Source organism: Triturus cristatus, chromosome 5_1 (genome assembly GCF_964204655.1).
Source record: "Triturus cristatus chromosome 5_1, aTriCri1.1, whole genome shotgun sequence".
NCBI classification, from domain to species: Eukaryota; Metazoa; Chordata; class Amphibia; order Caudata; family Salamandridae; genus Triturus; species Triturus cristatus.
Genome location: NC_140587.1, coordinates 104,711,425 through 104,727,431, shown reverse-complemented (window position 1 = coordinate 104,727,431; position 16,007 = coordinate 104,711,425). Strand labels below are relative to the sequence as shown.

At 50.0% G+C, this 16,007-nt stretch overlaps 1 protein-coding gene across 6 annotated transcripts in view; it reads right to left on the bottom strand.

Moving 5' to 3' along the window:
• Positions 1–16,007, bottom strand: part of LOC146830324 (GTPase IMAP family member 9-like) — a 159,978-nt gene that overhangs the window by 67,690 nt on the left and 76,281 nt on the right. Inside the window, exon 1 of one of the 6 annotated variants that reach the window (XM_085604528.1) lies at positions 3,322–3,431. The exons of 2 other annotated variants lie outside the window; for them this stretch is intronic. The gene's annotated coding sequence lies outside the window, so the exon portion shown is untranslated. Of the gene's footprint in view, positions 1–1,797; positions 1,855–2,409; positions 2,434–2,637; positions 2,748–3,321; positions 3,432–16,007 lie in introns of those variants that run through there. 3 more of the 6 variants (XM_085604524.1, XM_085604526.1, XM_085604527.1) reach the window with 3 other exon arrangements.

The following is a 16,007-nucleotide window of genomic DNA, read 5'->3' as shown; positions in this document are numbered from 1 at the left end:
TCTCAGCTAATGAATCTTCGCTAGACTGTTTGCAGGTAGTGCAGAACACCGCGGCTCGTTTGGTCCTAAATGTCCCTTATAGAACTGCCTCCCTTCTGCTTCTCCAACAGCTTCACTAGCTTCCGGTGCGCAAACGCATTAAGTTTAAAATTTGTTGCACCGACCATAAAGCGGTGTATGGGAGAGGCCTTGGCTACCTCGCAGCGAAATTTCAGCATTATACCCCCACTAGGGAGCTTTGCTCTGGAATCAAATCCCTTCTTGTAGTTCCTTGGATAAAGAAGTCGAGGATGGGTGGGAAAGCTTTCTCATACCTCGCTTCCCTGTAATGGAATCAGCTCCCTACCCCGCTGAGGCAACGTCCGGACCATCTTCAATGCAGAAGGCTTCTTAAAACTGGTCTGTTTTAGACTCGCATTGTGTCAGCTTCCTCTGTATGTCCGCAGCGCAGAGATACCCCTTCGGTGGTGATTCAGGCGCTATACAAAACTCATAAATAAATAAATAAATAAATAAATAAATAAATAAATAAGACACCACTCAGTAGGTCTCTTTCTGTGATGTCATTGATTTGAAAGGTAATTCAGATCTCTTCCTCTGATATCGAAGTAAGAGGTCCTGTGTCTTCAATAAAGCTACCTAAGGTTTCGGGCAATATAGGCACTAGCATACATCCTAGATCAGCACTCGAGCTGCTATGACATATAAGGTCATGGGCACCATTAAAGAGAGCCCTCTCCAAGCAGCAGTATGCAGAACGTCATTCGGTCCCACAGACCCTGCAGCCAGTACTTAGCAAGCTATGTCTTTGTGCTAAACAGTGGTTCCCAAACAGTGCGCCGTGGCTCCCTGAATGCATTTAGTGTTGAATTGTCTGTTGGCTTCAGTTAAACTAATTAGACTTAAACGCATGATGTCGATGATTTGTAAGTGCCATGCCTAAAGCTGTAAATGTAGTGCTTAATTAATGGCATGTCGAGGGAGATGACCTCCATATTTCACTGGATCCCCCACGTTCCCAATGTAAGTGGAAGGTGCCGGATTCATTTTGTTAGACTCGTTAATAGATTCTTTTTTTCCAAATGCATTTTACACCAATGCAGGTTACAAGGAAAGTGCAGTTGTCCTGTCTATTAAACACACTAAGTATTATTAAGTATTGACATTTGTACTTGAATTATAGGTATTTCCAGTACACATTTCTTTCGGTACACACACATTTCCAGACAGGCCTGCTCTCTCTTTGAGCACATGGAAATAAAACACCATATACGGCATAATGCCAACATTTGGAAGCAAGAAAAAGGGCCGTTTAAATAAAAAATGTGAGTCACCCTGCTGCGATGGGTGTGCTGGTATGTATGACATGGGTAGAAACGGAAGTGCGTGCAGATATTCTTTACGCGCAGAAACACTTTGGCAAGGGGGCCTACATGCATAGGGGTGCTATCTAGCACTGCAAGTGGGCGAAAAAAGTTTGAGAGGGTACTCTAAAAAAGGCATGGGCAAAGAAGTGTAACTAGAAATATTTTATTAGAGGTGCCGCCTTAGTACTATGAAACACTCTGCGTATAGGATTATAATACCTTCATCAGCTTCATCCCAATTATTTTCAGGGAGAAAAATGCAAGTACTCCCGAGGCCGGGCTTACATCCCCACCCCCCCTCCCAAAAAAAAGTAACAGTGGGGAGCCAGGGACAATAGTCAATGGGTCAAGGGACCAGCGGGTCGAACACGTTTGGGAACCATTGGCTTACGTGAATACGATTAATACCCATTCATCAACAATATTTTACCTCGAAGATGGGTTTCGGCGAGGCGCTTCAGCAGCTAGAAGCCTTTGAGCTTGTAGAGTGCGCTATAGAAGTTCAAGGTCCGACATATTAGAATAAATCGATAAAAAGGCACTTCTGGGCAGAAAGGCGCCTTTGTGTCCAGGCGCTACATCTTGCAATAAGTGTGTGTTCACAAGTTACAATAAGTGACTTCAACGGCGTGGACCCTTGTTGAATCTGGCATAGCAGCAGCCACTCTTTTACTCCTCTCCCCACTGCCCATCCACTCATTCATCCAACCAATCCTTACAATCTCTAGCGCTGCAACATAATTCTTACTTTACTTTATCGTTGTGTCTCTCATTTAACTAGGCACTATACAAATTACAGTGAAATTGTAGTGTTTGTTAGCTGCTGCGGCGCCTAGAAGCGCTTAAACATGCATAGTGCGCTACAAAAGTTGAAGTAAAAGGCCGAATCTAAAAACAAAGAGGATCCATCCTTTGAGCAGACAAAAGCCCCACTCCCCGAGCATAACACTACAGATACCGGAACTGTGTGCTCGGGGTTATGATGGGCTGCTAAAAGCGAGGCTCTGATGACGCGGGCGGTCTCTCTTACTCCCCTTCCTACCGATTCCATCCAGGTCCAGAAATCTCACTCGGAGCCTCTGCAGCATTTTTGTTCCTTTACTATATCTCTGCGTCTGTCTATCAGCAATCTATCACCGTACAGTAGTAGTGGTGGTTGTTAGCTGCTGTAGCGCCTTGGTTCCCTACAGCTTGAACAGGGCGCTATGCCGGGTAACAACAGAACGTTAGTGCCGCAAACAAACGCTGCTCGCATGACAGGGACACTGACCTGTCCCCCTGCTGTAAGGCGCCTCGAGGCTTCTCCCTGCTGGCAGGGTCTGTCAGCTCCTCCCCCTCAGCCACACTCTGTCAGCCCCATCTACCGCCTCACAAGCCCACGTGTCCAGCACTGAAAGTGAAAGTAAGTTTCTGCTCCTACAACACGGCCATTTCCGAGAAGGCACTAATCCTGAGTCGGCAGGCGGTGGGAGGCAATGTTCACAGCAGCCCTGTCCTAGCAGGAGACCTCATCAGCAGCACCTCCCCGGGAGGAGATATTTTATAGGACTGGCAGCGAAAGCTTTAGCGAACGAGGACCTTATGTTATGGATTCTTCAGACATCGCTGGCAAAGACAACAGGTGTGCCCCTGGCAAGCTAAAGCAATGGGTCATTTATTTTTTAATTTTTTAATTACAGTTCTGCCACAAAACTAAAATAAAGGAAAACATGTGCCCGCTGAAAGTGTCATCTTACAGATTTTGGGTGGGCTCAAAAACCCTTAAGAGGACGCTGCGTAGAGAGAGGCAGTCTGTGAGAGAAGTAGGGAGTAACATGAGAGAAGTAGGGAGTAACATGGGAAAACTATTGAGACCGGGAAGCAGGTGAAATGGAGAGAGCGTTCACTGTCCCAGGAAGCCCTTTGAAAGGTGGAGGCACTGGCAATTGCCAGATTTGCCCATGCTTTAACATACCTCTGCTTTTCTCTCCCCTGGCCTCCTCCCGTCTGTACTTAACCCTCCACCTTCTCCTCTTCCTCAGTGCACCCCTTCCTCTCTCTCTCACCTCTGCCTTTCCTCTTCCTATCACCAATGTTTAAAATGGTTTCCTGTGCTCGGCACCGACACTTGTCAACACCGGCACTATTGATAGTCCACCACACGGTGGTGCTGTCTGACTAATTTAGAAATTAGCACAGATCGTTTATTATTTCTATATATACATAAACATTAATAATGCCTGTACTCAAGCATTCTTATAGTGTTGGGCGCCTGGAATAGTTTGAATTGTCTCACTGGTAGGAGTGTGATGGTTAGTAGCAATGTTCCCTCTGTTTGTGTTTTTTGCTGTGTGTGCTGCAGTGAGAGGTCTCTGTGCACTGCATCCAAGGCTGTGTGCACCAAGAAACCAGCCATGCATGCAACACTTACACGGGATTCCAGTTAAGGCCAGTCAGCCATATGCTCACGTGTTTCTTCTTAAGTGTTTGCTGTATGAAACAGGCTTATAAACCTGCATTGTGTGTTACACCCTCTGTGATGAAGCTTTTCCCTGGCATTCATACTGCATGAGCGGTAGAGCTGGCAGAAGTAGAGAATTCATACAGAGGACTATGCCAGGCAGATCCGATCCCTCAAGAAGTGACGCAGCACAGCACGTGGCATGCAAAGATAGGACAAAGACTCCTTCTAATTTAAAATAGGTTATTTCTCTAGCACTTGCATTTCAATTGATGTAATGTACAGTAGGTGGTGGTAGTGCTGCAAAATGAGGGTGACCGGCTTTGACGCTTTGAGAAATGACACTTAACTGTGACAATACACCGAGGCTGCAGCCTCAGATTGTAAACTCCAGAGCTGTTCTTCAGACTCAAACCGCACTCTAGAAGTCTGAGGGACTGATATCACACCAAGGTCCTGAGGCCATACCATAATAATAGAGATGGGGATGTACCACAAATGTACTTACCCACTATCAGAATGTAGAAAGAGTAGTTTAACCTTACTCATTGGCCCTGCATGCATTGTGGTAGAGTTGAGATGTCCACACACTTTAAGGGTGGCCCTTTGGGAAGGCTACAGACACCATGCGGGTACCATTCCCCAGGGGCGTCGCCCCACTGCTCTTTGAACAGGAAAAATAAAATGATAACAACAGTTATATTCATTTTATTTTTCTCAGGTTCGGTGCTGGGTTAGGGTGGGGCGGGGCTGGAGGCACAGTGAGAGGAGTGGTTTGCACACTCCAAGTGCGTATGACTACTTGGCCCGCTGTCTTGGCCAAACTGTCATGCGCACTTTGCATGTTCCCCACAAGGCTCCATTACACAGCCTGGTGGGGAACATGCCCAGGCCCCCAGTCCCCATCTGAGCGCCGATCCAGGCGCTCAGACCAATCATGTTGCATTGAATAGTTGTGATTGGCTTAAGGGAGCCAATCACAACGCTGCAGCGTTGTGATTGGCTATGGGGATTGTGGGTGCTTCCTGATCTCGCTGGAGAAGCAGAGGAGAGACGCGGCCGACAGGAAAATTAAGTAGTATTTTTTTATTATTTTTATATTTCACCCCCCCGCAGCCCCATCACCTCCGCCCCTCTACCCTCATTCCCTGCCAGCCACTACTGCCATTGCCTGCAGTTCCAGGTCAGAGAAAGTCCAAAAAGTATTGCACATATGTAGCAGTGCTTGAAATGAACTGAAATTGGTGAGGGATTTCTAAAAAGGGCATAGTCGAAGAAGTGTAATTAAGCACCTTTTCCAAGAGGTATGCTTAAAAACATGCAAATCAGAATCCTGTGTTTCACACTACGGCAAACCTAACCAGTATTTGCTTGCCTTTGGGAGTTTTCTTTTACTACAGCCAGGCATAAAACACCTATAGATCTAAGCCTAAAACAAACCAGACCAATTGTTTCCGCAAATGCTTTTTAGCTGTATCAAATAAATGAGTAAAAATTATGTTGTGATAACGTGAACTGAAAATGTCTGCCTTTCACACCAGTTTTCTCTGCAGTCATTCACTGTGTAGGACGCTTATTCACTTTTTCTCCCCACATCTTTATGAAATCCCCCATATTCATATCTCACGCATCATCTCTTTCCTCTTCAGCACTGTCTTTTCACTCTCTCCTGCACATACCTCTACTTCAACAGACCCCGATCCACTCACGTTTCCAACACTGCATGTTTCTCTTGCGATGTCTTACATTGAAAGTTTTGTAACTCCTTGTGAGACTGTGCCTTTTTCATGGTTAGCCCACCACTTTTTACCTGGTTTTAATGTAGTTTTGAATGTAGTGCACAGGGTCTCTGCCAACCAGATGCACTGTGCCAGTGCTCCTTCCCTAAAAAAAACAAACCCTCAATTGGTTGTTCTGCCCCTTAAAAGTCCCTGGTAAATGGTTCCCTGGGTACCGAGGGCCTGGAAGCGGAAGAGAGTTCCTTGGGACCCCTCTCACTGGGACCATGCCACTGCCCTTACAGCCTGCTTGTCCCTGTAAGGGAGTAAACAACAGCACCATGATGGCTTTACTGAATATAGGAGTGTGTAGTATCAAACTGCTCCTACCATTAAATCCACACTGATGCCGGTGTGGGATGTATGAGATCATGTACCCAGAGGGCACCTCAGAGGTGACCCCTGAAACCGTACAAACCCTGGTGTGTTCTCTGAGCGGCTGCAGGCAGCCACCCACCACCAGACATGTTTCTGGACCCCTGGGTAGACAGTCCCTGCTCTCTGGGCCCAGAAACAATGCACATCCTGGGCAAAAGTGTCCTGCCTCCTCCCCCAGGATGGACGAGTGCTCGGAGGGGGAAGCTTCAAAGACCTTCCACCTGTGTAATGTGAACCTCAGCCTCTGTTTCTAGCAGCAGATGGTAGCCCCTGGTTTACACCCCCACTTTGGGTGAGAAAACGAGCGGGAAAATTGGTGGGGGGAATAGAGGTGAAGCACACCTTTCAGTCTCCATCATCTTGAAGATGGGGGGCACCCCTCCAATCAGGGCTAGTTCTATGCCCCCTGCCTTAGGAGGCTGGCATATAAGAGGGTGTAGTCACCCCGGGTAAGCTGCCCATTGGCCTTAACTGCTACTCCCCTTAAACGCCACCTAAATTTAGTATTTAGGGGGCTCCACCAGACCTGACCCTCATATCTGCGACGACCTAAGAAGCAAGCTGTGGAGAAGCCTGACGATGACAACTGCCTTGGCCCCAGCCCTACCGGCCTGTCTCCAGCTTCTGCGAACCTGCAACCCGTCTTGAATCCAGCGACCTCTGAAACCCTGGGAGGATTGCTGCCTTTGACAAAGACTCCAATCTCCCACGGACAGCGGACCTGTCCAAGAAGAACCAAGAACTGCCACAGGGAGGACCGACACTGCTCGACGCGACTCCCTGCTGCAAAAGAACTACAAGAACCTCCACAGTTGAGGACCGACACTGGTGTAGCCGCGACTCACTGCTACCCAAGATCTCCCAAAGACCGCAGTGGTAGAGGACCGGCACTTGTGTCGACGCGACTCTACCCTGCCCAAAGAACGCCCTGCAACTGGACGACCTTGAGGGATCCTCTCAGCCCCACAACCCGAGTTGCCCACAGCTCCGGGCCCGAGAGCCTGTACCCTCCTGCTAGTGGCCCGGCCAGTTGCCTCCTGCACCTCTGGCCCGACCGCGATCTCTCCAAGGCGATCCGACAAAGGCAGAACTCTATCCGATCTACAACCATTGACTGCCAGCGACAGTAACTGTGTTGGCCACCGGCTAAAACGTATCCCGCTCATTGCCCCCGCCAACCACGAGGGTAAAGATCGTTGCCGGTATCGACCGCCTCGGCGAAGATGCTGAAATCCACACCATATGGGTGCTCTGGTCCACCACAACCGACCCTGCCTTCTTTGTGCATCTTACCACCTGAGGACTGGAATTGTAAGTTGCATACTCACTTGATATATCCCTCACTTGATTCCCTCAGCCGTACAGGTGCCCCAGTCCTCCATGACCGACACTGCACTCCGTGTGGGTCTGACCACCCGAGGACTGGAACTGTAAGTTGCATACTCACTTGATACTTCCCTCACTTGATTCCCGCCACAGGAATCTTGAACTGTTCGAATATTGCACTGTCGACTTTTGAACTTGAAAAATAGCGTTACCTGAAACGTACTTACCTCAGCAACAAAGACTTGGTCTTAAAATAAAATAGAATCAAATTATAGTTTTATAAAACTGGTCTGGATCTCCTTCTCAAGTCGTGTGTCCATTATTGATCATGTGTGTTCAATAAATGTCTTACACTCCTTTGTGTTAGGCCTTAGGCTGCTTGCCCACACTACCACTAATAGAGCACATTGGGTTTTACATTGAGCCCTGTACATGTTTGGGGAACCCCTGGACTCTGTGCACGATGTTACCACCTAGTGATAATATCACATATAGAGCCAGCTTCCTACATTGGTGGTGTAGCGGTGAGGTACAAGACTTTGACCTTTCCTGTACCACTTGATTAGTAATTGATATCACTGAGGAAATCCAAAAATTGTCCTTAGAATAGAATTTTTTTTTTCAATTGTTGATTTTTTCCCAAATTGTTTAAAAAATAGTGATAGGGCCTTGTTTAAGTCTCACGCTGTTTTAGAATTTTAAAATACTTTAAAGTAGTTAGACCTTAAAAATACTTAGAGCTTTTTGTAACTGTCTCATAAGACTTTAAACACCATGACTGATGCTCCAGGGAACCAGCTAGGAGCTCAGCCTGGGTCCCTATGCACACCCTAAAGTTGCCCAACTTAAAGATTTGTGCGAGACATGGAAAAATGTCATTGGTCCTGAATCCCATAAAGCCCATCTCCAGCAGTTGCTGGCAGATAATGACAAGGCCCTGGCAAACACAACTCCCCCCACTGGGGAAGAATTAGAAGAGGAGGAAGAAGCAGATGGGGAGGATGTCAAATCAGTCACTACCCTCTCAGATAACACCACCACTGGTGGAAGCGACCCCAGTAGTGTCCCAAGTGTGGTAGATATTGAAGATGCATATCTTCCGAAACTGGCCAAGAGGATAACTCTAGAGGCAAAACTCCCAGCCGTAGAAACAGAAAGAGCTGAGATGGGCCTAGGACCCATCTCTGGTGCAGCAAAGTAATACATTGGGAGACAGACTCCAAAATACCCAAAGGAATTGTCCCTAAATATTTTGAAGGTGATGATGTCACTAAGTGGTTCATTGCTTTTGAGAGAGACTGTCTTAGTACACAGGTCCACAGGAAGCTGTGGAGTACTATCCTGTGGGAAATGTTCTCAGGAAAGTGCAGGGATAGACTCCGAACACTAAATGAGAAAGATGCTACATCCTATGACCTCATGAAGGGTACCCTGATTGAGGGCTTTGGATTCAGCACTGAGGAGTACAGGATCAAGTTCAGGGAGGCTAAGAAAACCCAAGTCCAATCCTGGGTACATTTTGTAGATTACTCAGTGCAAACACTGGGAGGTTGGTTTAGTATTAACATTGTACATGATTATGAAGGGCTGCATAATTTGGTTATTACGGAGCACCTTTTAAGTTGTTGTCACCAAGAGAAACTACATCAGTTCCTGGTAGACCTACGTCCACTTTCTCCTCAAGAATTGGGGAAGAAGGCAGACCACTGGATCAAGACAAGGGTCACCAAAACGAACACTGGTCGGTGAGACCAAAAGATAGAGGGTAACCCTAAAAATAACCGAGTCTTCTGCAGACCCCCAAAAATCTGCTCAGGAGGGTGACCCAGAGTGTCTAAAAAGTCTAAGGGTGGATACCAGGGTAAGAACTGGGGTCTCAACAAGGCTTGGTGTCATGACTGTAAAGCACTAGGATACCGATCAGGAGATATTAGCTGTAAAAATAAGAAAAATGCCTCTAGGCCATCTGCAGTATCTGCAGTTGCTAACATCCAGATGGGATCCCAGGTGTGGGCAGACCATGTTTGTAACCCCACTGAGGCAACATTAGTCTTTGAGGGAGCAATAGACTTAACCTGTGCTGCCTGGTGTGAGAAAGCGGCTCTGTATATGCTTTTCCCAAATAGGTACAGGGTGTACAGAGTCCACAGTCCCCAGAGGTTTGGCAGAGGCTAAAGTTAGATATAACCTTACTCTCTAAAGTGGTAGCTTGGTCGAGCAGTAAGGCAGTATCAGAGGACAGTGTAAAGCATTTGTTGTACACACTCAGCCAGCAAATGGTCTCACACACTCAATAACTGAACTCTAGGCCAATGGTTTATATAAAAAAAATATATGCTTGTTTTATTTTAGAACCAGCAATAGGTATTAAAATATACTTTCTCAGAATGAGATGCTTTATATAAATACTTTTGCAATATGCAATTGACTTTTATAGAAAGTTTCAAGTGGTTGCAATAGGCAACACAATTTTTATTTTATTTTTAAATTGTTTTTATTTGTCAATATACACATATATTGCCGGCCCCTATAGTCCCAGAGGTATCGGCCCAGGCAACACACTGATCATGACATTGACAATTTTATCATAAGAGGATACTTGGAATGCATTTCAGGTGAAAACCAACTTTCCCAACTCCCTCCCCCGGACCGCACCATATTGTACCCAACCAACGACATCCTGTCTTGAGCATAAACCGGACGCACCCATTCCCCATCCCTGTGTGTACCCCCCCTCCGGGGGAAACTAAATGCGCCCCTCCTCCCGCTCCTCTGGAACTGGCTCTAGGGGGAGACCCCTATAATCTGCCCACCTCTTCCAAATCTTAAAATGTTTACGGGGGCACCCCCTAGCCACAAAGATAGGGAGCTCCAGACCCATGTTGAAGTCCAAACCCCTCTTCCACACATTCAGCGAGGGGGGCTGTCGGCGCTTTCCATTCCCTGGCGATATCCCTCTTGGCCAGTATAAGACCTAGCAGCAACAGGTGTCGCTTGTATATGTTGCCACCAATGTCCTCCATGATATGGGAGTGTCAACTTGGGGTCCGCGGGCAGATCCCACCCCAACACCTCGGATAAACAAGCCAACACCCCTCTCCAAAACCGATACAATGACCCACAAAGCCACACGGTGTGAAAGAAGGAACCCTCCTCCCGCCTGCAGCGAAGACACTCCGGAGAGGTAATCAATCCCGCCCGCCACAGCCTCCGCCGGGTAAAGTAAGCCCTATGCAGATATTTAAATTGTATAAGACGGAGTCGGATAGCTATGGCTGCTCCCCGTGGCGAAGCCAGTGCATCCGTCCAGTCCGTCTCATCAAGGGGCCCAACATCGTCCTCCCATTTCCCCTTGAGCTGCTGGAGCGACGGGGCACTGTGGATAACTAGCGATCAATATATTTTGGAGATTTTCTTGTCATGGAGGTCTCCCATAAAAAGCTTCGCTTCCACTGGGCTGAAGTCAGCTATGGAGTCCAATCCCACCAGGCTGGGGGAGAGTGCGTGGCGAAATTGCAGATATCTATAGAACTGCGACCGGGGCATGCTGAACTCCTGTTGAAGATCCTGGAAGGACTTCAGGACACACCCACGCACCACATCACCAATGGTGGAGATACCAATCCGATCCCACCCCTCAAACCCTGACAGGGCTGCCAACTGCGGTAGTCGCCCATTATGCCACAGTGGGGTCTCCCGCGTGAGCACGCCCCACCACCCAATACGCTTCAGCGCCTGCCGCCAAAGTTGGAAAACCACTTGCGTCACCGGCGGCAACCGCGCCCGATGGACAGCGGAATAAAGCAAGGTGTGAAGTGTGTGTGGGGCCATGAGCCGCCGCTCCACCGCATAGACCGAGTCTCCCCCCGTCCCATTCCACCACTCGTTTAGCACCAGTAGGTGGGAGGCATGTTAATATGAGAGCAGATCCGACGTTGCCAGACCCCCAGTATATGTTGAAAGGAAGCACGTCCGTAAGGCTACTCGCACCACCCCGCCCTCCCACAAGAACTGACCCAGAGTCGAGTTCACCCGACGAAACCACTCCGGCGGGATCGTATACGGGTGATTCTGTAGCTGATACAGAAGGCGGGGGAAGAGCCACCATCTTAAAAATCGCAGACCGGCCAAAGATAGTGAGTCGCATGCGAGTTCACAATTTGATGTCCCGACAAACCTGCTCCCACACGGGCACCACGTTTCGCCCCCAAGAAATCGCCGGGATAGGTGATAAAAATACCCCCAGATACTGAAGCCCCCCCCTCCGCGATCCGCACCAAGGACGCCCACTCTTGCACCGGAGTCGGACCCCCAAGTACCCACTGCCTGGACTTCCGGGGATTCATAAAGAGACCCGACGTCTCACCGAATATTTGCATGATCCGGAGCAACTGGGGTCCCGTTCGATCAAGGCTCGTCAGGAAAAAGAGGACATCATCCGCGTAAAGGGCTATTCGATCGGCCAGGCCAGTTTCCCACTCAAAGCCGGAGATCTGCGCGTCCATTCGCACCCAAACCGCCAACGGCTCCATGGCCAGGGCGAACAAATACGGGGACAGGGGACACCCCTGGCGCGTTCCACGTCATATGTGGAACGGCCGCGAGGACGCCCCCGCCACCCTAACCGAGGTCGTGATCTCCGTATAGAGAAGCCGCACATAGGACAGGAACCGTGGCCCAAAATTCAAGCGCTGCAGCAGTAAAAACAAATAGCGCCAACTAAGGGAATCAAACGCCCTGTCCATGTCTGCCAACAAGAGGGCTGCCGGGACCCATAGCCGCTGCACTTCAGCAATCGCCACATGGGCCCGCCGGATGTTATGTCGCGTGGCACGGGAGGGCATGAACCCCGCCTGGTCCGGATGGACCAGCGAAGCAATATATGGCAGGAGGCGATTGGCCAAAGCCTTCGCCAGAATTTTAGCCTCCACATTAAGGAGGGAGATCGGACGATACGAGGTGTGTTCCTCCGGGGGCCTACCCGGTGTGTGGAACACTACAATCTCAGAATGCCTCCAGTCCCGGGGCAACAATCCACGCTCTCGGGCCTCCTCCACCACTGCCGTATAATGTGGGCCTAACGGTAGAAAGTACTTCTTAAAAAACTCGCTCGGGAACCCGTTCGGGCCCGGAGCCTTGCCCGGGTTCAGGCCACCCAGGGTCTCCCCCAATTCCTCTGCCGTTAGCGGACGATCTAATGCTGTCCGTGCCGTTTCGGATAACACCGTGACCGGGTGATCCCTTAGGAATCGCTCCACCGCCGTTGCCGTGAGGCTCTCACAGGGGCTACATAGCCCCGCATAATAAGTAGCAAAACTATTATCCAGAGCCCCCGGATCCACTATGGGTGCTCCCACATGATCCACTATCCCTGGGAGGTCCTGAGCATGGTACATCCCCTGGCACAACCTGTGCAGCATTGCACCCGACTTGTCTCCCCACTGATACACTCGGCTCCTGGTGGCCAGCCACGCCTGACGTGCCTCGTCAAGCAGCATGGAACCATATGTCTGCTGCGCATAAAGTAACTGCCGACAGTGCTCCACACGTCCCTCCTCCCGGCCCCTACGCTCCAGCTCCAGAACCTCAGCCTCCGCTCGGGCTAGCCCCGCTCGACGCTCACGGCGGGCCGCCGCACAGAAGGAGATATCCGCGCCGCGAAGCGTCGGCTTCAGCGCTTCCCACAACATATCCGCCCCGGACACGGAACCCACATTCCGCGACAAATACAGATCCACCGCCTCTGTCATATGCGCTCTATAGTCGTTCTGCTGCAGGTGCCACACCGAGAGTCGCCAACGAAACGACACCCCCACCTCCCCCATCCGCAAAACCGCAGACACCGGGGAGTGATCCGAGAGCCCGCGCGGTAGGATCTCTGCCGCCTCCAACCGAGACACCGCGGCCCCGGATAAGAATATGTAGTCTAGCCGGGAGAAGGAACCATGCACCGCCGACAAATACGTGTAGGCACTAGTCGCGCCATGACACCGCCTCCAGGCATCCACCCACGCCAGTCCACCCACCATCGCGTGAAGTTTTGTCGTTCCCTCTCCCCCTCTCTCCCGCCCTCTTGACAGCCGGTCCCCCTGTAGATCCATCACATCATTCCAGTCCCCTCCTATGATCCCCGGGATGTCCGCCCAGCACGCCATGAGCTGCTCCGCAAATGACCAGGACAAGGGGGGGGCGTACACACTACCGAACACCACCCGCTCCGATTCAATCCGGCCAAAACAAAGATATACCTCCCATATGTGTCTGCCCATGTCTGAGAATGCACACACGCGACCCGCTTATGAACCAAGATACCCACACCCCTGGAGCTCTGAACAAACCCTGCATGAAACACCTGCGTGTATCCATAGCGCTGTAGGCATAGCACCCTCGTCCCCAATAAGTGTGTCTCCTGTAGGAGCAATACATCCGCCAATGCCCTCTTCGCATACTGCAGGATCGCCCCTCTTGATCTTATCAAGGGCACCCCGAACATTCCAGCTCAGCACTTTAATTGTAGCTAATCGCCCACTAGTCCCCGGGAAGCCTGTCGCCATTGAAAACATATCCACAACACAGGGGCCACTCAGGGACTTCAACGTCTACCCCCGCCCATGCCCAGTACTGTACTAAGGTGCGGTCAACTCTTAATCGAAAACCCCAACTTCCCAACACTCCCCCCAACCCCGCTCGCCCCACCCCATACCTCACAAACATGGAAGTACCTGTCGCGGTGAGAAACTCCCCCAGGCCCTAACCGTGGACCTCAGTAGCCCTCAACCAATGGATCTCCAACATGCCCGTCCACCACCAATTCCCAAAGACCCCGCCCACAACTGGCTACGGCGGAGATCGCCCCCCCCATTTCTTCTGTCCCCCAGACCAAGACAGCCCCCTGCATCTAGAATGGTACAGCAGCCCGCGGCATGTCCATGACACGAAGACCAAGAAGTCTCACACCCAAGCAACCTCCGGACCCTCAATGTCCAGTCGGCGGATGACCTGCCTCCGGGCCAGCCCCCCACCGGGCTCCCCCAGACTTATGCCGCCGGCGGGATCTGGAATGCCGCTGCCTCTTAGCGATAGTCCCTGCCACCTCAGTTTGAGAGGAGTTCGATTCCCTACCCGGAGGCGTATGAGGACGCAGCCTTACAGTCTCATCTGTCCATTTAAATACTTCCTCCGGCGAGTCAAAGAACAGTGTTCGGGACTCGTATACGACCCTCAAGCGCGCTGGATAGAGAAGAGCGTAGGATAAGTGGAGCTCCCGCAACCTGGCCTTGGCCGCTAAGAAGGACTGACGCTGCTGTTGGACCATGCGTGTATAGTCCGGGAAAATAAGTATGCGGGAATTGTTGAACTGCAGAGGCTCCTTCTCCCTGGCCTGGCGGAGGTGGCAACACAATTTTAAACACAATAATGCATTGAGTTCAATGGTAGTTTGAAGTTATTTGCAACAGATTACTTTTAGGATTACGTTTGGAATTCCAGGACTGGATCCTAGATTCAGCCCTGGGTCAGTACTTGGAATCAAGTGATAAAAGTCGACTTAATTACTGTGATGATTTTTAGACAATATTTAGCTATTTTAAAAGTTGACACTTAGAAAATATTTCTTAGAAAACAGTCAATGATTCCCTATAGCAGAAAATTCAAGTTGCAGGTATAGTATGTTCTCGTTACTTTTGTAATCCAGTACTGGGTACCTAGACTCAGTACTGGGCTGGGACCTTTATCCAAAACAGGTAAGTAATTACGTTTTCAGAAATTATACGATTTTTAAAGAATATTTAAAGTTTGCAGAAATTGACACTTAGAAGAAATTTCACAGTAAAACAGTCAATGATTTCCTATGGGAGAAAATTGGGTTACTGGTAAGTACAGTTGTAAGTATTTTTCAGAGTCAGTGCTGGGCACCAAGATCCAGCACTGGGAGCTCACTTAAGAGCAGGTGAGTATTTTCGTTTTTGTTACTCGGCTGATTTTTGGTGAATATTTAAAGTTTTGAAAAGTCCACACTTAGAAGAAATTTCAGGAAAAGCCAGTCAATGTTACCCTATGGAGAAAATTGAGTTATCGGTTTAAAGGTAAGTACTCGACTGGCAGAGTTAAGGTTCTGGGCATAGACTCGGGGGTCTCCCAGGGTCAGGTAGGTACAGTTGGTTCACCCTCAGCGGCACAAGGGCGGCCGTGTGCAGAGAGAGTTAGGCCCAATGTTATCCTATGAGAGGTAGGGGGGCCTTGGTTGGTGGCTGCTGACTAGCAGGCCACGCGGCTGTGGGAGGGGTGCTTTTGAGCCTTCGGGCGCTCAATTGCTTTCTATGGGAAATCTCCGGTTTAGAAAAAGACTGCAAGCTCGGGGACGAAGAGTCTTCAGGTGCCACCACCACTTCGAGAGGTAAGTTGGGGGATAGGTAGGTACCCCGGGATTGGGCACAGGGGGCCGCGGGGCGCCGGGTGCAGGGGTGCCTTTTGGTGTCGGGAAAGCTTACTCTCTGTTGATCGCGGTTGGGGGGGGCACCTGGTTCTGAGGCAGCAGGCTTCTTCAGGAGTGTTGAGGGAGGTCCTTCGGTGCCGGACTCGGGGTCACAGTCGCCGTGGGGTCGTCCTCGCGGTCTTTGTTCACTCCAGCACAGGCCAGGCTTGGCGGGTGCAGAGTGTGAAGGGTTTGCGGTTCCGGGCTGCTGCCAGGGATTAGAAGTAGATTTTGAGTAGAGCCTC